The sequence below is a fragment of the Rhinatrema bivittatum genome, chromosome 3, assembly GCF_901001135.1.
Source record: "Rhinatrema bivittatum chromosome 3, aRhiBiv1.1, whole genome shotgun sequence".
Taxonomy (NCBI): Eukaryota; Metazoa; Chordata; class Amphibia; order Gymnophiona; family Rhinatrematidae; genus Rhinatrema; species Rhinatrema bivittatum.
In genome coordinates, this window is record NC_042617.1 from 158,863,943 (window position 1) to 158,886,088 (window position 22,146).

Sequence of the window (22,146 nt, forward strand, 5' to 3'; positions counted from 1 at the left end):
TGCACCTCTACCAGCAGATGAAGATGGAGTAAACTGAAGTCACAGTATATATACCCTTGCAGTGATAGTCTGCCAGTATTCTCCGTCTCCAGCAGATGGTGGATGTGCATCTCTCCACTGGGGATTTCTTCGATTTGAAAAGGAGAAATACATTAATTTGCCCCACTCTCCTGCATTGATACCATTGATCCCTCCCTCTAGTTGAGATTTCCTGAGGTGAGTTCTCTCAGAGGTGTTCCTTGGTCCGGTAGCTGGTTTTCAATTGGTGGGAACTTAGCTATTTAAACAGATGAAAGGCAGCGGGTGCAGGAATCCGAGTTCGGTGATGCCACTTGCGCCCCCCCCCCCCCCCAGCCAGAGACTGTCTCTGTACTCAGCCTGGTAAGGCTGAGCTCAGGTAAGTTTTTTTTAAAAAATACAGACAAGAGGGTTTTTTTATGTAGGGTTTCCTCCTTCCCCTGGTCTCCTGCTTGGCATGCCATTCCGACGTTCATCCTGCTCCTTAGAAGGTCAAAGTGTAATAGGGTAACAAACAGCAGGTACAAACAGAAGACTTCAGGCACTGGTCCGAGAAGGAAAAGTTTTATTTGCTAGCAATTAGATGCAGCTGAAATGTTTTTCAGTAAAACTGCACACCCCCCTTTGCAGGGAGAAACTTTTTATACATTTCATACTTCTTATCTTTTACACATGCATGCTACACATTGCTGAGGCAGCATATCTCAACTGAGGGGCTATGTGACCCCCTCCTTCCTCCAGCGTGGAACTTTCCCGATTTTTCTCCTTTGTTCTGGCTTCAGGTCATGTGAATACTGATACGCCATTCGCAGGAGAGGCTGTCAGGAATTGCAGTTCTGTGAAAGGAATTGCAACACTAATACTGCCTTATACATAATGGGGTAGATTTTAAGAGGCGCGCGAACAGCCTACTTTTGCTTGCGCATCAGACTCAAGCAAAAGTACGCTGGATTTTAGTAGATACGCGCGGAGCCGTGCGTATCCACTAAAATCCTGGATCGGCGCGCGCAAGGCTATCGATTTTGTATAGCCTGCGCGCGCCGAGCCGCGCTGCCTCCCCCCGTTCCCTCCAAGGCCGCTCCGAAATCGGAGCGGCCTCGGAGGGAACTTTCCTTTGCCCTCCCCTCACCTTACCCTCCCTTCCCCTACCTAACCCACCCACCCGGCCCTGTCTACACCCCCCCCCTTACCGTTGTCGGGGGATTTACGCCTCCCGGAGGGAGACGTAAATCCCCGCGCGCCAGCGGGCCTGCTGCGCGCCGGGCCGCGACCTGGGGGCGGGTACGGAGGGCGTGGCCACGCCCCGTACCCGCCCCCAAAACGCGGCCGACATGCCCCCGAAACGCCACGTTGACCGGGCACGCCCCCCGACACGCCCCCGACACGCCCCCCCTCCGAAAACCCCGGGACGTACGCGAGTCCCGGGGTCTGCGCGCGCCGGTAGGCCTATGTAAAATAGGCTTACCGGCGCGCAGGGCCCTGCTCGCCTAAATCCGCCCGGTTTTGGGCGGATTTAGGCGAGCAGGGCGCTGAAAATCCGCCCCAATGCGTCCTTTGTTCTGGTCAGTTCTATATACTCAGCAAGGTCACTAATTTGACAAGCATAAGTGAAATCTATCAGCATTACTAAAAGACAATAAGAACAGTGTGTGAAAGCTTGCTAGCAATTTGGCTAATATGCAGTTTCTCTATCCTATTCATAAGCTTTATTGCAGGCAGCAGACCCTTTTGTGAAGCGGGTGATTCTGGTACATGGAGTTCTGGTGTTAGAAGTTGCTGCGGTGTGTATTTCACTGTAAAGGTGTCATTGTCATTGCGGATGATGTCAAACTCTATGTATCCTCCTTCAAAAGGATGTGGGCAGCCTGGTGGGTGGAGCAGCCTCTGTGGGCTAGGTCCTGCTCTGAGGCTTTGTCACGGTGTGGTAGGCCTCAATGGTGTTTGCGCGCTTTCTATAGGCTGCCCTCTACAGGATTATAGGTTCAGTGTGTGCACACAAGTCCAGGTTGTACACCCAGTTCTTGGGCGCTTAGTTGGGCCTAGTGGTCTGTATGTCCAAGTTAAGCAGTGCCATTAGTGGCTGCACGTTTACCTGTGCACACAAGTTGAGTGTTGCTCTGCACTTAAGCTTTTTAAGGCGCCTATCCTTGAATGCCTAATTTTTGGACATTTTAAAAACACAGCTAGATGCACACCTGGCCACTGCTCAGCACACTGTTGGCCTAATGCCAAAGAAATCTAAGTGCCTTTCTCTTTACATTGCCTATCATATTTGGGCTTCTCAGCCAGGAGTGCCCGCTAACTTATGCCAGCGCTGTTTGGAGGCTCAGGGAGAATCTTTCTTTGATTTCACGAAGCCTGGTTCTTCCCAGCTGTATATAGGCCTGGATAAAGACATTTAATGTGGGGTGCCTGATTTTGGAACTCCCCTGACAGCTTCTTCAGCAGGGGAAGCTAGCTCAGTGAGTATACCTCAGGGACCTCCAGCTCTGGATAATTCTACATTTTCGTGGGTAGAATTTTTCCAGGGATTGCAATCCATTCTGCAGGCGCAGTCATCAGCCCTGTTCAATGTTCCCAGGGCAGAGTCACAGGTGAGAGAGCCTTGCCTGGACCCCATGTTAAGTGCCGGAGTACTCCTAGAGCAGCAGCGGAACTGCCTAATAGAGATTCGGATGGCACGGATAATGACGCCTATCCTGACTCCCTTGAGCATGATGAGATTCCTCCAGGATTAGAACCATATAGGACTATGCAACAGTTCTTTCATAGAGATGAACTACAGCTCTGATTTCCCAGACCTTGAAAATGCTTGGGGTTCCTGGGACAGATTCCGTGTCTGAGCCAAAGAGAAATCCCATTTTGGTTTCCTTGAATCCAGCTTCCCTCCCTTGGCTGCTGAATGATTGTATTGTGGTCCTCCTGTGTTGCCATGTAGTACAGGGATTACTGGTAAGTGTAAGTCCAGTCCCTAGACTAGTGTAATACAGTCTTGTCTGAGCTCGGTGTTGGCTGAGTATTGAAATGGTTACTTATTTTTAATCAAGTTTTGCCCACTTAACCACTTTGCCAGTCTGTCTATGCATAATTTTGAAGAGAATACTGTTCCCTGAACATACCCGGATCAGTCCAGACAGCTGGGTTTTCCCTCCCATCCAGCAGATGGAGACAGAGAAATTTTGACTGCCACTGCCACTTAACCCGAGGTGCCATCTGCAGTCTGCCAGTATTTCTCTGTCTCCAGCAGATGGTAGAGATGCAAAATCCTGCAGTCTGAGACTTCAAAAAAAAAAAAAAAAAAAAGGACGAAGTTTCCTTCACACAGCCTCCCAGGGGGTAGTTAGGTCCTGGTAGGGCCATCCCCCCTGGTATGTGAGGCATGAGAGCTGGTGGTCGGGGCTTTTCTCTTCAGCTCCTGGAGCCTAGATGCCATTCAGGGTGATACCGGGGGTCCCGGTTCACTCACCCTGTAAGGATCTACTTGAGCCTTCTGCCGTCTCAGGGAAGTTTAAAAAAAAAAAAAAAGTTAGTGTCTCTTTTTTTTTTCTTTTAGCACTGTCCAGTGCTTTCAGGCACAGCTTGAGTTTTCCTGCTGGCTGTGGCGGCTCTCCGATCTCCCTTCTCCCTTTCTGTTTTCTTTGGGGCCGCGTTCATCTGACTAGCCGCTGATATGCCGCGTGGGACTGCATGCAGTCCCTGCGGCGATGTGCGCAGCTGTTGCACGATGAGTTATGCACTCAGTGCCTCCCCAGGGGGGAGGACTCTTTGAGTGCTGCTGCGGGGGAGAAGATGAGAACCCAGTGAGCCTGGAGGGCTCTCAGCATTGCGGCAGCCTCCAACAGATCCCTTCCCGCTGAGCACAGGAATGGACGCCATTTTATCAGCGTTCAGGTCTGACACAGGGGGGGGGGATTTCCCGTCTCCATTATTGCCGCAAGCTGAGGCCTCTGGTGGGGGCTGTACTGCTCGAGAAGCTCCTGGGCCAGGCAAAGGGGAACCTGAAGACGTCTCTGACTCCTTCTTCCTCTTTCACTTCAGATTTTGTGCAGCTGTTGCAGAAGCTGTTCCTCCTGAACAATGGACACTGGCATTTCCTGGTTAAAGCATATGCTCTAACCCGTTAAATTATTCGTATCATGTTATATTTATTCTACCTGCCTCTATCTTCCTTCCAGCTTGTCTTTAAGCCTCCAAGTTTTCCATACCTTGTTGATTGTAACTTTGACTTATTCCTTTTCCTTTGTTATCTATTATTTACCAGAATTGTTACCTCAGTTTTACCCTTTGTTAAAATGTAAACCGATCCGATATGGTTATCTACTATGAAGGTCGGTATAGAAAACTGCTAAATAAATAAATAAATAAGATATTTAAGGCAGGTAGGTCAACCAAGCAACGCCAGGGCATGGTTAAGTGGGCTGGAGCCCCAGTCCAGCTCCGGGACCCAAAGACCAAGTGGCTGAGATCTTCCCCCACGCCCATTGGTGGCGGACATCTCTTCAGAGAGCTCACGACAGGATGATCCGCAGGGCCAGGACCCTCACGGGGTGGACCCTGGGCTGGATCTGCAGGGCCCAGACCACTGTTCTTCTCAGGCGTCTAACATTGAGGGTAATGATCCCAAGGTGGTCCGGTTCTGCAGGGAAGAACTAAGCCCACTAATACCCGCGGTCTTGGAGGAGCTGGGGATTGACGCTCCTCGTGAGAGCTCGGAGTTGGGAGCAGTGGACCCAGTTATGGTGGGGCTTCGGGGTCCCACCAGGGCTTTTCCATTCCATGACTGCCTTGCTTTTCCGGGAGTGGGATATTTCGGACATGGGGCTGAAGGTCACGCGAGCCATGGACAAGTTGTACCTGCTACCGGAGGAAGCACTGGATCTTCTGAGGATTCCTAAGGTGGATGTTTCGATTTCTGCAGTCACTAAGAAAACGACCATTCCAATCACCGGCACCGCAGCCCTCAAGGATCTTCAGGATTGGAAGCTGGAAAGTCATCTCAAAGATTTTTCAGGTGTCTGCCTTGGGAGCCCGGGCTGCTATGTGTAGCAGTTTTATGTTGCGGGCAGGTCTGCACTGGGTGCAGCAGTTACAGATGGACAGGACCTTGTCACCTACAGAATCCGTGGAGGCCAAGCGGCAGGAAGCGTTTGTGGCCTATAGTGCAGATGTGCTCTATGACCTTCTCCGTACATCTTTGAGATCCATGGTGGCGGCAGTGTCAATCCAGAGATGATTCTGGTTGAGGAATTGGGTGGCAGATATTTCATCCAAGACACAGCTTGGTTCACTGCCATTTAAAGGGAAGTTACTGTTCGGAAAGGACTTGGAGGAAATGATCAAGTCCCTCGAAGATAAGTTGCCAGAGGACAAACCGAAGGCTAGAATTGCTTTTTGCTCTCGCTTTTGCGGAAATCGATTTCAGGTTTTCAGGGTCCTCTTCACGTCAAGGATCCGACAGACATGCAGCAGTCGTGAAACCGGTTCTTTCATGGAATCAGGCCTGGGTGAGATGGCCCCTCCCAGGGGCAGGGTGGAGTTAAACACCCCCCCCCCCCCCCAATGAAGCGCGCGACCGGCTCACTCCTTGGTGCCAGTGATAGGGGGCCAGTTGGGTTTTTTTCTACGAGGAGTGGGTAAAGATCACGTCTGATCAGTGCATCTTAAGTGTCATAGAAAAAGGCTACACTCTAGAATTTGCTCAACCTCTAAGAGGTCATTTTCTGGTTTCCCCATGCTCTCACGAGCAGAAGAGGGTGGCGGTTTGGGACACCATCCTCCGCCTACGAGAAATGGGAGCCATTGTGCCGGTACCTCCGGAAGAGCGAATGCAGGGTCGTTACTCCATCTTATTCGTGGTACAGAAAAAGGAAGGTATCTTCTACCCCATTCTGGATTTAAACAAAGTGACCAAGTCCCTGAGAATCCCCCACTTCCGCATGGAGACTCTGTGGTCCGTCATTGCATCGGTACACAGAGGGGAATATCTCGCCTCTTTGGACCTGACAGAAGCATATCTGCACATCTGAATATGGCGTGATCATCAGAAATATTTGAGGTTCATGGCTCTGGGAAAGCATTACTAGTTTTGTGCCCTGCCCTTCGGATTGGCGACAGCTCCCAGGACCTTTACCAAGGTCGTGGTGGCGGCAGCTTTCTGCAAGGAAGGGGTCCTGGTCCACCCCTACTTGGACAACTGGTTGATTTGAGCAAAGTCAGAATTCTCGTGCCAAGGAGTGGTGGTTAGAGTTTTTCGGCGCCTGGCGGTGTTGGGTTGGATAGTCAACCTGGCCAACAGTCACTTTATTCCTTCCCAGACACTGGAGTTCCTGGGGGCATGGTTCAACACAAGCATGGGAAAGGTCTTTCTCACCGAGGAAAGGATTGTCAAATTGCAGGCTCAGGTTCGATCGCAGTTTGACAGGATGCCACCTAGAGTATAGGACTACTTGCAAGTGCTCGGATCTATGGCTTCCACCTTTAAGTTGAAGCTATGGGCGTTTGCTCATATGAGGCCTCTACAGTCCACCTTACTATCCTGTTGGGATCAGATGTCCGAAAATTTTCATTTGCCTCTCCCCCTCCCAGAATCAGCAAGGACCAGCCTGCTGTGGTGGCTTCAGCCGGACAAGTTGCGGAAGGGAGTAGACCTGGATATCCCCTCTTGGACAATTGTTACAACGGATGCCAGTCTCTCCGGTTGGGGAGGGGTCTATCAGGAGAGATCAGTGCAGGGCTAGTGGTCTCCAGAGGAGGCCTCATGGTCGATCAACCGATTGGAGACCAGAACGGTGCGCCTGGCTCTCCAGGCCCTCCTACCCCTGGTCAGGGGAAGACCAGTGAGGGTGTTATCGGACAATGTAAACCACCGTGGTTGCATCAATCGCCAAGGCGGGACCAAGAGTTGGGCAGTGGCCCAGGAAGCCCGGGAGTTGGTCTCCTGGGCTGAGCTATGTCTGGAGAGATTGGCGGCGTTACACATCGCAGGTGTCGACAATTCGCAGGTGGATTTTTTGAGCCATCATCTGTTGGATTCCGGGGAGTGGGAGTTGGATGAAGTGTTTCACCTCATTTGTCTCAAGTGGTCTGCTCCTTGCGTGGACCTGATGGCGACATTTCGCAATACCAAGGCTCCTCTGATCTTCAGCAGATGGGTGCAGAAGGGGTGGATGCTCTAGTTCTGCCCTGGCCGCTGCATGATCTCCTGTATGTCTTCCAGCCATGGCCATTAATAGACAGTCTTGCGTAATATAGAAATGCACCCGGGCGAGGTGCACTGGAATGTCAGAGACGTCCGTGGTTCACAGATCTGGTCAACGTAGTTGTGGACGGTCCTCTGAGGTTAGGGCACCTGCCGAATCTTTTGTATCAAGGCCCCGTTTATTTCGATCAGGCCGATTGCTTTTGTCTAGCCGCTTGGCTTTTGAGATGGAGCATTTGAGGAATAAGGGTTATTCAGATGGGGTGATAGCTACCCTGCTCCAGTCAAGGAAGACCTCCACCTTGTTGGGGGATTTTTGAATCTTGGTGTCTTGAGCACAAAGTGGATCCGCTTCGGGACTCTGTGGGGGATGTCTTGTCCTTTTTTGCAGGGTGGCCTCATTGTTTATCCTTCAATTCCCTGAGAGTTCAGGTGGCAGCCGTAGACTGTTTTCGTGGCAAAGTGTGAGGAGTTACCTTGTCGGCACATCTGGATATACTGCGGTTTCTCCAGGGAGCAAAACATTTGCGGCCTCCGGTTCGGAATCCTTGTCCATCCTGGAGTCTTAATGTCATCCTGAAAGCTATGCGTCTTCTTTTGAGCCTTTGAAGCGGGCAACCTTGAATGATCTTACTTGGAAAGTAATCTTCCTGGTGGCGATATCTTCTGCGAGATGGGTGTCGGAGCTTCAGGCCTTGTCCTTGAGGGAGCCCTTTTTGCAAGTTACGGACTCGGGAGTGTCTTTGAGAATGGTCCCCTCTTTTCTGCCTAAGGTGGTATCGTCTTTTCATTTAAATCAGTCTGTGGAACTGCCATCTTTTCCGGACTTGGGCCCTTCCACTCCTCAGTCCAAAGAGTTGCGAAAGTTGGATGTGAAGAAGGCTCTCTTGTGTTACTTAGAGGTGATGAACAGTTTCCACTTGTCTGATCATCTGTTCTGTGGAGTGGCCCTAGACGGGGACAGAAAGAACATAAGAAAATGCCATACTGGGTCAGACCAAGGGTCCATCAAGCCCAGCATCCTGTTTCCAACAGTGGCCAATCCAGGCCATAAGAACCTGGCAAGTACCCAAAAACTAAGTCTATTCCATGTAACCATTGCTAATGGCAGTGGCTATTCTCTAAGTGAACTTAATAGCAGGTAATGGACTTCTCCTCCAAGAACTTATCCAATCCTTTTTTAAACACAGCTATATTAACTGCACTAACCACATCCTCTGGCAACAAATTCCAGAGTTTAATTGTGCGTTGAGTAAAAAAGAACTTTCTCCGATTAGTTTTAAATGTGCCCCCTAGTCTTTCTACTATCCGAAAGAGTAAATAACCGATTCACATCTACCCGTTCTAGACCTCTCATGATTTTAAACATCTCTATCATATCCCCCCTCAGTCGTCTCTTCTCCAAGCTGAAAAGTCCTAACCTCTTTAGTCTTTCCTCATAGGGGAGTTGTTCCATTCCCCTTATCATTTTGGTAGCCCTTCTCTGTACCTTCCCCATTGCAATTATATCTTTTTTGAGATGCGGCGACCAGAATTGTACACAGTATTCAAGGTGCGGTCTCACCATGGAGCGATACAGAGGCATTATGACATTTTCCATTTTATTCACCATTCCCTTTCTAATTCCCAACATTCTGTTTGCTTTTTTGACTGCTGCAGCACATTGAACTGACGATTTCAATGTGTTATCCACTATGACACCTAGCTTCCAGGGCTACTATTGCGTGGTGGTTGAAGGAGGCCATTACCTCTGCATACATTACTCGGGGGCGGCCGGTCTTTGGGCGAATTCTACCCGTTCACAAGCAGTCTCTTGTGCCAAATGCCAGCAAGTATTGTCGCAAGAAATCCTGTAGAGTGGCTGGCAAATGTCTTTGCACACTTTTGCCAGGCATTACCGTTTGAATGTCCAGGTTCTAGAGCCTGGCAGTTTTGGTGAACGTGTACTCCGAGTGGGACTCTCGCAGTCCCACCCACAGTATAGAAGCTTTGGTATATCCAGCTGTCTGGACTGATCCGGATACGTACAGGGAAAGGAAAATTGGTTCTTACCTGCTAATTTTCGTTCCTGTAGTACCACGGATCAGTCCAGAGTCCCACCCAGTTCAGGAAGGGGATATTGGAGAGTCCGCTGCCTGTTTTTTTGTTTTTGTTTTCTCTGCAGAGTCTGCTTGACCAATTGTGTTCCTATGAAGAATGGCTCATGTTCTCGTTAATCCTACACAGGGTTTGGTGCAGGCAACTCTTGTTTTTCTTGTAAGATAGTTAATTGGTTTTTAGAGGTGGGGGTTATAGTTTTTGTACCTGGCTTGAGTACAGTTCAATACTGGCAGACTGCAGTTGGCACCTCTGGTTAAGTGGCAGTCAGTCAAAATTTCTCTTGTCTCTGCTGGATGGGAGGCAAAACCCAGCTGTCTGGACTGATCCATGGTACTACAGTAATGAAAATTAGCAGGTAAGAACCAATTTTCCTATATCTCTGCAGGGATATATATATATATATATATATATATATATTGACATCAATTTGCTCAGTCTCCATTTGCTGGTAGAAGTGCATAACTCACTTGTTCCCTGTACGTACCAGGATCAGTCCAGGACACCTGGGTTGTGACTCCGCACCAGTAGATGGAGACAGACTAAAACTTGTGGGCGGAGCCATATATAAGCCCCTGTGCCAGTCACAGCCCCTCAGTCTTACTCTGTCTCCAGTAGATGGTGCAGGTCTAGTCACAGCCCTTCCTGACCTGATTCTGGTGTTTGTCAGGTTTGGTTTTTTGAATTAGTTTTTGTTAGGTCTAATTGTTCTGGGCTAAATTGGGTTTCTTTTAATTCTTTCCCGGTTGCCCTGCCTCCCAGGGGAGTTGAGAGGTCCTGGGGGGACTACCCTCCCCCGGTCGAGGCCGCTGCCAGGGTTGAGGACCCGGCTGAGCTAGTGGCAGCGTCAGGGGTGACACCAGGGAGCCTGGTTCACTCACCCCTGCAGGAAATAGGGCTTTCAGAACCAGGGACAGCGCGTTTTTTTCTGTTAAAAAAAAAAAGTTTTACTTTTATTTTTTTGCGGCTCTCTGTTCCTTGGCGTTGCCGTTCCGTTTCGGTCGGTGGGGGGCGTCGCCAGCAGGGGGGAGGTCGCCGAATTGCGCCGTTTTGGTTATTTTGAATTTTATTCCTCTGAGGTGAATTTTCTTTTCGCGTCTCTGTTTTCCCGCGTTCGCCGGCATGCCTCGCGGTTCGCAGTGCAGGGCCTGCGGCTCGGCGCGCGCGTGTCTCTCCCGGGACAGCCTTTGTTCGGCTTGTGTCCCGGGTGATGAGGGCACCTCAGCAGCACCTCGGAGAGCTCGGTCCCGGGTCGCGCGATCGCCGCCGCGAGGTGGGGGCCCCTCTGACACACCTCAGGAGCTGTTCCCGCTTAGCGCGGGAGTGGCAGCCATTTTGGCCACGGGCCGGGAAATTTCCAGAGAGACAGTGGGGGCTTCGTCTCTGCCTCCCGCGCTTTCCCCGCAGCGTGCCAAGGCGGGGGAGGTCCCCTCGGAAGGGATTCGGTCCCGGGAGGATTCCTGTAGCGATTCAGCGGATTCCGGAGAATTTTCTGAGGACTTTGCGCTGTTGTTGCGCAAAGTCCTCAGATATAAGCGCAGCAAGCGCATACGGGGGGATCTCTCGCGTGCAGCTGTCCGCAAGTCCCCACTACGGAAAAAGAAGGCCAAAAAGAGTGCGGAGATTGCCCAGGGCTCATCCAGGGGGAAGCGACTTCCCCGGGGGCTCCCGCAAGAATCAGATTCCGAGGATTTTTCTGGTACGGATTCTGAGGCCTCCGAAGAGCCCCTGATGGGGGCCGGGACGGCAGCACCGGATGGAACGGCGCAGCCCAGTGCAGGGAAAAGTGCACAGGCCTTAGACGGTGACGACCCCAAAGTAGTTCGGCTATTCCGCAAGGAGGAACTGTCACCTCTCATCCCAGCCATTCTCCAGGAGCTGGGGATTGAGGCTCCTTCTGTGGTGGTCCGCCAGGAGGCGAATATGGATCCCGTTCTGCTCGGTCTCACAGGGCCGGCGGTCGCCTTCCCTTTTCATTTGTCGTCCACGGATATCCTATTCAAGGAATGGGATACTCCGGAGCTGGGTTTGAAGGTCAGCAAGGCCATGGATAAACTTTATCCTTTACCGGAGGAGGCGCTGGAGCTCCTCAGACTTCCAAAGGTGGATTCGGCGGTGTCCGCTGTCATGAAGAGGTCTACCATCCCGGTCACGGGAGCTACGGCCCTCTGGGATATTCAAGACCGGAAGTTGGAGGTACATCTCAAAAAGATTTTTGAGGTTTCCGCCCTGGGAGTGCGAGCCGCCATTTGCACAAACTTCGCCATGCGAGCTAGTCTGCGCTGGGCCCAGGTTCTGCAGGCTAATGCAGGTCTCTCTCCGGAGGAGTCTTCCCAAGCAGATAGGTTGGAAGCGGCTATTGCATATGGGGCTGATGCGCTCCATGATCTTTTACGCACTTCAGCTAGGTCTATGGTTTCGGCAGTGTCGGCACGCCGTCTCCTTTGGCTGCGCAACTGGGCAGCGGATGGTTTGTCCAAGGCTCACCTCGGGGCGTTACCCTTCAAAGGAAAATTGCTATTCGGAAAGGAGTTAGATGATTTGATGGCTTCGCTCGGTGAGAACCGAGGGTTTAAGCTGCCAGAGGATAGGGCCCGGGCGCGTTCTTCGTTTTCCAGCAGAGCTCGTTTCCGGGGACCCCGAAAGTCCAGGCCGCAAAGATCCACCGGGTCCTCTTATAGACCGTCCTCTTTTCGAAACACTCACTGGCAGCAATCCTTTCGAGGCAAACGCTTTGGCAGGCAAGGAGGGGCCCCATCGGGTGCGGGGTCCAAGCCTTCGCAATGAAGTTCGGCCGGCCCATCCCTCCTTGCGTCCTCAGCACGTTGTCCCAAACGTGGGGGCGCGTCTATCCTTGTTCCTCGAGGTATGGGCCAACATTACGTCGGATCAGTGGGTCCTCAATGTGATAAAACACGGCTACGAGTTAGATTTTGCTCGCATTCCAGCGGACAAGTTCCTGATCTCGCCCTGCAAGGATCCCGAGAAGAAGGCGGCGGTGCTAGACACCATTCGAAAACTAGAAAGCTTGGGGGCCATCTCTCCGGTTCCGGTCGATCAGTACGGCAAGGGCCGTTATTCCATTTACTTCATAGTTCCCAAGAAAGACGGCACTTTCCGACCCATTCTGGATCTCAAAGAAGTCAACAGATGCCTTCGGGTCCCTCACTTCAAGATGGAGACCATTCGTTCGGTGATTGCGTCAGTGCGGCCAGGCGAATTCCTTGCGTCACTAGATCTCACAGAAGCATACCTTCATGTGGGCATCCAACCAGCGGTTCCTGCGGTTTTGCATTCTGGGAAGACACTTCCAGTTCCGGGCTCTTCCGTTCGGCCTGGCGACAGCGCCTCGGACATTCACGAAAGTGATGGTGGTGGTGGCGGCGCACTTGCGTCGGGAAGGCCTCCTGGTTCACCCTTACCTCGACGGTTGGCTGATTCGGGCGAAGTCAGAGAGCCTGTGTCGGCAGGCGGTAGCCAGGGTGCTACAATTCTTGCAGTCCCTGGGCTGGGTGGTCAACTACAACAAGAGTCATCTGGAACCCACTCAGTCCTTGGAGTATCTTGGAGCCGTTTTCGACACAAAACGGGGCAGAGTGATTCTCTCTCAGGAACGGATATGCAAACTACAGTCTCAGGTTCGACGTCTTTTGTCTCACCACCGTCCGCGAGTCTGCGATTACCTGACGGTTCTTGGATCCATGGCCTCCACGCTGGCGTTGGTCCCTTGGGCGTTCGCTCACCTTCGGCCGCTGCAGTCTTCATTGCTTTCCCGCTGGAAACCGATTTCAGAGGAATTTTATCTTCCACTGCCTCTCGAGAGTCAGGCGCGCTCCAGCCTGGGCTGGTGGCTGGATTCCAAACATCTCTCCTGTGGAGTATCTCTTCTCCTTCCCAACTGGACAGTGGTGACCACGGATGCCAGTCTTTCCGGTTGGGGTGCAGTTTGCCAAGGGAAATCGGTTCAGGGACTTTGGTCAGAAGATCAGACCCGGTGGTCTATCAACCGCCTAGAGTCCAGGGCGGTCCGTCTGGCATTGCAAGCCTTTCTACCCCTTGTACGAGGAAAGGCGATCAGAGTATTGTCGGACAACGCCACCACCGTGGCTTACATCAATCGCCAGGGCGGGACGAAAAGCCCTCAAGTAGCGGAGGAAGCGCGTTCCTTGATGGCCTGGGCAGAGCGGCACCTAAGCGATCTTGCTGCGTCTCACATAGCAGGAGTCGACAATGTCCAGGCGGACTTCCTCAGCCGACACCACCTGGATCCTGGAGAGTGGGAACTGGCGGAAGAAGCGTTTCTTCTCATTTGCAGGACTTGGGGAACGCCCCACATGGACCTGATGGCACGTGCAACAACTCAAAGGCTCCGAGATTTTTCAGTCGCCGCCGAGAAAGAGGAGCAGAAGGGGTCGACACGTTAGCTCTTCCCTGGCCAGCGGAGGTGCTACTGTATGTATTACCCTCCGTGGCCCATGATCGGCAAAATTCTGCGACGCATAGAATTGCACCCGTCCAACGTGATCATGGTGGCGCCGGAATGGCCACGCCGTCCGTGGTTTGCGGATCTGATCCAATTGTCGGTGGCACCGCCCCTTTGTCTACAAGGGTTTCCGGGGCTCCTTCGACAGGGCCCCGTCTGTTTAGAGGATGCGGATCACTTCTGTCTCGCGGCATGGCTTTTGAGAGGAATCGATTGAAGCGCAAAGGTTACTCAGATGCAGTAGTTGCCACGTTGCTGAGATCCAGGAAGCAGTCTACTTCTCTGGCTTATGTTAGAGTCTGGGTAGTTTTTGAAGAGTGGTGCGTACAGCGGGGTCTGGATCCCACTTCCGCCACTATTCCTGATATTTTGGCTTTTCTCCAGGCTGGGTTGGCCAAAGGTTTAGCATGCAGTTCCCTACGGGTCCAAGTGGCGGCGCTTGGTTGTTTGCGTGGTAAAGTCAGGGGAGTCTCCCTGGCTCTCCACCCTGATATTTCCCGTTTTCTTAGGGGAGCGAAACACCTCCGTCCTCCTTTGCGGTTCCCTTGTCAGTCTTGGAACCTCAACTGGGTGCTCTCGGCCTTATGCTCAGCTCCGTTTGAGCCTCTGAAGCGTTCTACGATCAAAGATCTCACGTTGAAGACTGTATTCCTGATAGCGATTGCGTCGGCTCGTCGAGTTTCCGAGTTGCAGGCTTTGTCCTGTAGGGAGCCCTTCTTGCGCATTTCCGATTCGGGGGTTTCCTTGCGGACCGTTCCATCTTTTCTGCCTAAGGTCGTATCGGCTTTTCATTTGAATCAATCAGTTGAACTTCCTTCTTTTGCGGTAGGGGAGTCTTCTGACCCGAAATCAAGGGACTTGAGAAAGCTAGATGTGCGGAGGTCTCTTCTTCGCTATCTAGAGGTCACAAATTCTTTTCGGTTGACGGATCATCTGTTTGTGTTGACGTCAGGTCCAAAGAAAGGTTCTGCTGCGTCCCGCACGACGATCGCCCGTTGGTTCAAGGAGTCCATTGGTTCCGCGTACATTTTGCGCGGTAAATCTCCGCCGGTGGGTTTTCGTGCTCATTCAACGAGGTCTCATGCTGCGTCTTGGGCGGAATTTTCTCAGGTATCGCCTCAAGAGATTTGCAGGGCGGCTACCTGGAAATCGTTGCATACATTCATTAAACATTACCGGTTGGATGTTCAGGCTACTGATGCTGGGGGATTTGGAGAGAGGGTACTCCGAGCGGGACTCTCTGCTTCCCACCCTCGGTAACTTAGCTCTGGTACATCCCAGGTGTCCTGGACTGATCCTGGTACGTACAGGGAAAGGAAAATTAGTTTCTTACCTGATAATTTTCGTTCCTGTAGTACCAAGGATCAGTCCAGGATCCCGCCCGCAGTGTTGCGCTATAGTAACGGAGAGTCCGCTCATTGTTGTTTTTTAATACACCTACCCCTTGTTTTGTTCGCTCTCCCGGTTGGGGAGTCTGTTTTCCTGTAGGGGTGTTGAAGTTGTTTTCGTTTACTTAGTGAGTTTCTATAGTTAGCTATGTTGGCTTTTGAATTTTCTACTTTGACATTACGTATGACTGAGGGGCTGTGACTGGCACAGGGGCTTATATATGGCTCCGCCCACAAGTTTTAGTCTGTCTCCATCTACTGGTGCGGAGTCACAACCCAGGTGTCCTGGACTGATCCTTGGTACTACAGGAACGAAAATTATCAGGTAAGAAACTAATTTTCCTTTCTGGATTTATCTGACTATGCTAAGGAAATAATCGGGTAAGTAGTAATTTCTCAATATGAAGCTAGTTTATTAAAAAGGTATCGCCTAGAATTTTACAGTGTATGTGAAGGAAACATAATGTTGTACTATGCAATGTTGCATGCCAGTAAGACGTTACATTTTCTTCTTTCTGCCAGGTGGGGTCCTAAGAAATTTTCACCACACACCTGCCTTCAGCTCTGCTGCTTCCCTAGTCTTCTGCTGATCTTTACAGGGTTTAGGGGAGCAATTTTCTGTGGTCCCTATGGCAACAGCAGCGAGGTCAATTGGGTCCCAAGAGCAGAAGACTCATAGCAGGACAGGTCCTTGTAGCTGAAGAGGACATACACAGGACTATGTGAGTTGGGTTTTTTTCCAGTAGTAAGTTTCAGTAGTATTCATGGTTTGAGTGAATAACTGCATGGGTTTTCCTGCTCTAACTCAGTAGTAATCTGTGCTTTTGAGCCACTGGTGATCAGCTGTTAAGTGACGAGAAAAATATATGGTAAAGTTCAGTGGCATACCAGCAATTGGTTGATGCCCCAGCCTTTGTGTTTTTACCAGCAATTAACTGTTTTTAGCCCAATCAGTTTCCAGTTCTATTGACCTGTTGCCAGACTGTGACTTTGATGCCATATGCAGTTTGCTTTCCTGCTGTAACTTCTGGAGGTGGTGGCTGGTGGACCAGCGGCAGATTAGGTAGTACAGATGACAGTTTCCTATGATCTATTGGTTCTGCTGTCTGCCGCATCCTGTAGATATACGGAGTTATATTTTTATCCAGACTAATGTGAAAAAGTAGTAAATTCAATAAGATAAGCCAAAATTCCTATTAATCAGTAGATTGCTTCATGGGAGCTGAAAATTACTCTTCCAAATCCAGACATGAGCGATGTAACGCTTGTTCATCAGATTTTGATTCCATTATTAGTTGATTTGCACTGCTTTAATATATGTAATTAGGGATATGACTCTTGATGTGTTAGGTTTTTTATGTGGACCCAATGGTAGTTCAACAGTCTTACCTGCAGTGGCCCGAAGGAGGAGTTGACCTGGCGGACCCAACAACAAGCCGGCGTACTCAGAGGAGGAGGCAGGGTAAGCCCTCTGGGCTGGTCGCAATCCAGATGTCAGTCCAGGTATAAGACAGGCGGCAGACAAGAGTAATCCAAAGCACAATCCAAGTAGTAGGCAGGCAGCAGACAAGGGTAATCCAAGGCACGATCCCAAACAGTGACAAGCAAAGAAACAGCACCCAGCACAAGCGAGCCTGTAGCTGAGGCAAGGACCTGTGCTGGACTGTCAGGTTAAATGCCGTAGTTTCCCACGTGGGGGCTGCCCGGAGTGACGCTAGTGAAAGAAGGCGGAGCGAGGCAGCGTAGGCTTGAACACTGCAGTGCGGCACGGAACCATGCTGGGGACGGCCCTGATCACAGGGATTGGCCGGCAATAGCACAGGTTCGTTTCCTAACATGATGTTTGTGATGGATGAATAATTGACGTATACTTGTACATCACTTTGAGCCTGTGAGCTTGTCACCAAATGTAATAAGTAGTTCTTAGCCCAGTGGTTCCCAACCCTGTCCTGGGGACCCCCCCAGCCAGTCAGGTTTTCAGGATATGCAAAATGAATATGCATAAGAGAAAATTTGCATGTACTGTCGCCATAACATGCAAATTTTCTCGCATGCATATTCATTGTGGATATCCTGAAAACCCGACTGGCTTTGGGGGGGGGAGGGGTCCCCAGGACAGGGTTGGGAGCCACTACATTAGCCTATATATTTCTGGAAGGATGTGATCTAATGCAGAAAGTGAAGAGGGAGTAAACTCGAGGCATACTAAATATGGGGCTTTATTTAATTTTTAATTTTCAAATTTCACAAATTTATACATGAAATATTTCAAATGACATTCGGTACATATACTGAAAAGAAAAATAATACTTATGTATGTAGAATCACAACATAAGATTGAGGAAAAAAGAATATCTCCAAACTATGTACCTAAATATAGGAATTTCAGGGGCAAGAGAATTTTAGAGCAATTTAACAAGCAATCTTTTCATATATACAAATTAAGATAGGGAAGCTACCCTATATCTTAAGTCGATCACATTGCGGGAACTTCATGGGGGTGACCCAACAGGAAATCTTTCAATTGCATTGGATCAAAAAACAAATAAATATTTCCTTAGTATCTAACACAGCATTTGCAGGAAAATTTTAAGACGTATCTGGCTCCCATACTAATAACCCTTTCTTTCATGGCAGGGAATTCTTTCCTGCGTTGCTGTGTTATTTTAATTACATCAGGATATATCCACAACTTAGCCCCATAAAATAAAGCTAGTCTGTTTCTCAAAAACATTTTCAAAACATAGTTTTGGTCTGATATAAACGCAAACGTTAATGTAGCTTTCCTTTCCTTTATTTCTGATTCTATTGATAATTCTAATATTTCAGAAATGTTCATTGAAGGTTTTCCTAGCGTGTAGCAGATGGTCAGGACCAATGGGTATAGTGTACTCCTGATAGCAGTTGGAGACGGATCAGATTTCAATCTGACGTCAGCCCTAGTACATATACCCCTGCAGGAAGTGCAGCTCTTCAGTATTTTCCGTCTCCATAGCAGTTAGGGACTCTATGCATGCTCACACAGCGTTAGTAATTTTAACAAAGAAAACCAAAATAAGAAGAAATCTTACCTCTACAGACGAACCCCGCTCTCCTGCGGTGACACCCATTGGGTCCCTCCCCTAGTTGAGATTTCCCAAGGTGATTTCCTTGATCCCTCGGAGGTAAGTCGGACCTAGCCTCCGACATCGGGTGAGGCTGAGAGGCAGCGGGTGCAACTTCGAGCGAGGCAGTGAAGGTATTTTCCCTCTCCCCCTGCAAACGGAGACCGCCCAGAACGAGACCGGGAAGCACCGAGACAAGGTAAGGTAGAAATCTATTTAAAAGTCTCCGAAGCTCGAGGAGCCGCACAGGTCACCAGCCAGGACCAGTGCCACCAGGTTGATCTGCCCTAGCAGGGCTAGACCCCGGTCAGATCCGAGGGTCCTCCCACATGGAGACCCTCCGAGGTGGTCGCCATATTGTCCGCGTGGTCGCCGTCACCATTTTGCTCTGTTCACCTCCCTGTCCACCGTTTGATCCGTGCGCACAGAGGCAAGCCGTGCGCACAAATACCTCGTGTGCACAACATCGCGCGCCCAAGTACCGGGGCACAAGCGACGCACAACCACGCACTTACTGTGCAGGGCACATAACTTCGGCGCACACCAAACCTACGCTCACAACTTCGATGCACACCGGAGCGCACAACTGTATTTTACGCACACAAGCCATGGCTCCACCGAAAAATAAAATCAAAGCTCAGGACCTTTGCCCAGCATGCCCTATTCTACCAAAGATGGGTTGAAATAACTTCAAACAAGTGGGTCCTATCCATCATTCGAGAGGAATATTACCTGGATTTCCACCACCTCCCTCCAGACAAGTTTGTGAAATCTCCCTGCCATGACCCTTCCAAGAGGTTGGCAGTGGAAGCTACACTGACCAGATTGCTAGCCTTAGAGGCTATAACTCCGGTGCCTCCACAACAAAAATACTGGACATTATTCCATCTATTTTATCATTCCCAAGAAAGAAGGAACGTTCAGACCCATCCTGGACCTCAAGGCTGTCAACCGTCACCTGAAGATTCCTCGCTTCCACATGGAAACCCTACGCTCGGTAATAAGGGCGCTACAACCAGGAGAGTTCCTTACATCCCTGGTTCTGTCGGAAGCCTACCTACACATTCCGATCCATCAAGAGCATCAGCGTTTTCTACGCTTCTCGATCCTGGACCGTCACTACCAGTTCTGGGCACTACCTTTCGGGTTAACCACTGCACCCCGAATGTTCACCATGATTATTATAGTGGTGGTGGCAGCAACACTGAGGAAGGAAGGAATCCGTGTGCACCCTTATCTAGACGACTGGCTGATCAGAGTGAATCCCCAGAGGAAAGCCACCAGGCAACCAACAGAATCAAAACTCTACTGGAGAGCCTCGGGTGGGTGGTCAACACAAACATGAGCTGCCTTCAACCCTCCCAATCTCTAGAATACTTGGGAGTCTGGTTCGACACCAAATAAGACAAGGTCATCCTGACACCGACAAGGAGATTAAAACTGATGAACCAGTTACGAACCCAGTTGAGCGAACCTCGCCCCACAGCATGGGATTAGCTACAAGTTCTTGGCCTCATGGCATCCACACTGGAAGGAGTGCCATGGGCATGAGTCACATGAGACCCCTACAGCACTCACTACTATCGTGATGGAATCCACTGTCCCAGAACTACACTGTACGGCTTCAGCTCCTGGACAGAGTTCGGGCCCAACTATGATGGTGGCTACAAGAAGCCCATCTGAGCCAGGGAACGCGACTATCCTCACCAACCTGGATCCTACTCACCACGGATGCCAGCCTACGAGGATGGGGAGCACACTGCCAGGAGCTAACCACCCAAGGACAATGGAACAAAGAAGAGTCGGGATGGAACACCAATCGCCTAGAAGCCCGGGCAGTCAGACAAACCTGCCTAAGGTTCGTTCACAGACTCCGAGACAAAGCAGTCAGAGTTACGTCGGACAACGCCACAACAGTGGCCTACATCAACCGTCAGGGAGGAACCAGAAGCCAACAGGTTTCTCTGGAAATAGACCTCCTAATGTCATGGACGGAAGTGAATCTTCAAGAGATCTCGGCCATCCACATTGCCGGGAAAGACAACGTCGCTGCAGACTACCTCAGCAGAGAAAGTCTAGATCCAGGAGAATGGAGACTGTCACCCACAGCATTCCAATTGATAGTAAACCATTGGGGAACACCAACCATGGACCTCCTGGCAAACCGGTCCAACGCCCAAGTTCCCAGTTTCTTCAGTCACAGGCGGGACTTTCCGGGTCCCACCCCAGTTAAGGCAGTTTGGGTACATCCTAGCAGTCTGGACTGATCCGTGGTACTACAGGAATGAAAGTTAGCAGGTAAGAACCAATTTTCCTCTCTTTGTACGTACCCGGATCAGTCCAGACGCCCACCCAGGGGAATTGTGTTCTGGTAAGTCTGCTCGATTTCTTTATTTGAGTTATAAACACCTCCTCAAAACCCTCAAAGCCCTGGTACTCTTCAGAATTAAAAACCCTAAAAAACAACCTCAGACAAAAGAAAGAACATGGCGCAAGGACCCAATCCCGCTACACTCCGCAAACTACAAAACAGCCCTTCACAGCTACAGACTATCCACCCTCAAAAACAAGTGAGATTTTTACGCAAAAAAATTCATGACTACAGTTTCAACCCAAAAGTGCTTTTCTCATATGTCACAAGCCTCACCACCCCTCCCCGCCCCACCATACCGGACACTGAGGCAGCCTCCAAATGTGAAGAACTGGCTATTTCCAAAGTTAAATCTCCAACCTCCTTTCCAGATTTCCCCCCCCGACCCACCCAGCCTTTTCACATCTTCCCATCCTATAATGGCCACGCTCGACTTCACCTCCGCGAAAGAGATTGGTAATATCCTTCGAAAACTCAAGCCAGCCTCGCACCCCAACGCCACCATCCCTACCAAAGCCCTAAAAGCCATCCCTGACACTATAGCTGGACCTTTAGCAGACGTTATCAATTGCTCCTTCGCCCATGGGAGGGTCCCTGACTCACTTAAGAATGCGGTAGTTAAACCCCTTCTAAAGAAACCCTCCTTAGACCCAAAAGACTCCTCCAACTTCCGCCCCGTATCCAACCTCCCACTCATCTCAAACTGATGGAGAAAGTCGTTAACTCCCAACTCATGGACTATCTTGATAATCATGAGATCCTCCATAGCTCCCAATTCGGTTTCCGGAAGCACTTCAACACCGAATCATTACTCCTCTCCCTATCGGACCACCTCCTCAGAGGTCTAGGCCAAGGCCACAGCTACCTACTTGCCCTCCTCGATATCTCGGCCGCCTTTGACACCATCAGCCATCACCACCTCCTAACACGACTAGAAAGCATCGGCATTTCTGGTCTAGCCCTTGCTTGGTTCAAATCTTATCTATCTAACAGAAAGTTCTCTGTCAAAATGGGAAACAACCTTTCATCCCCTCACACCATACAGCAAGGAGTGCCGCAAGGTTCATCTCTTTCCTCTACCCTCTTCAATGTTTACCTAACCCCACTCTGCCATCTCCTCTCTGACCTCAAGCTCAAGTTCTATCTCTACGCTGATGATGTTCAGCTCATTATCCCCATCCACACCTCCATCTCCGATGCCCTAAAGCACTGGGAAAACTGTCTAGCAGCCATCAATTCCTTGCTCACCAACCTACACCTTGCCCTTAACACCAATAAAACTGAACTCCTACTCATCTCCTCGCAATCCTCCCCCTTTTCGCCCCAGTCTAAGGACCCCAAGCTAAAACTTATCACAATGCAACCATCCATCAGGGACCTCGGAGTCTTCCTCGACCCCCAACTAAGTATGAAACCTCACATCAACTCCATCTTAAAAGCTGGTTTCTTCAAGCTCAACGTACTTAAAAAACTAAGACCCCTACTAT

General features: G+C 50.3%; 1 long non-coding RNA gene across 1 annotated transcript in view; it reads left to right on the forward strand.

Moving 5' to 3' along the window:
* The window catches only part of LOC115087121, a 30,030-nt gene that overhangs the window by 1,843 nt on the left and 6,041 nt on the right, over positions 1 to 22,146 (forward strand). The window contains exon 3 of the long non-coding RNA XR_003855442.1: positions 15,707 to 15,906. This is a non-coding gene — a long non-coding RNA (uncharacterized LOC115087121). The remainder of the gene's footprint in view (positions 1 to 15,706; positions 15,907 to 22,146) is intronic.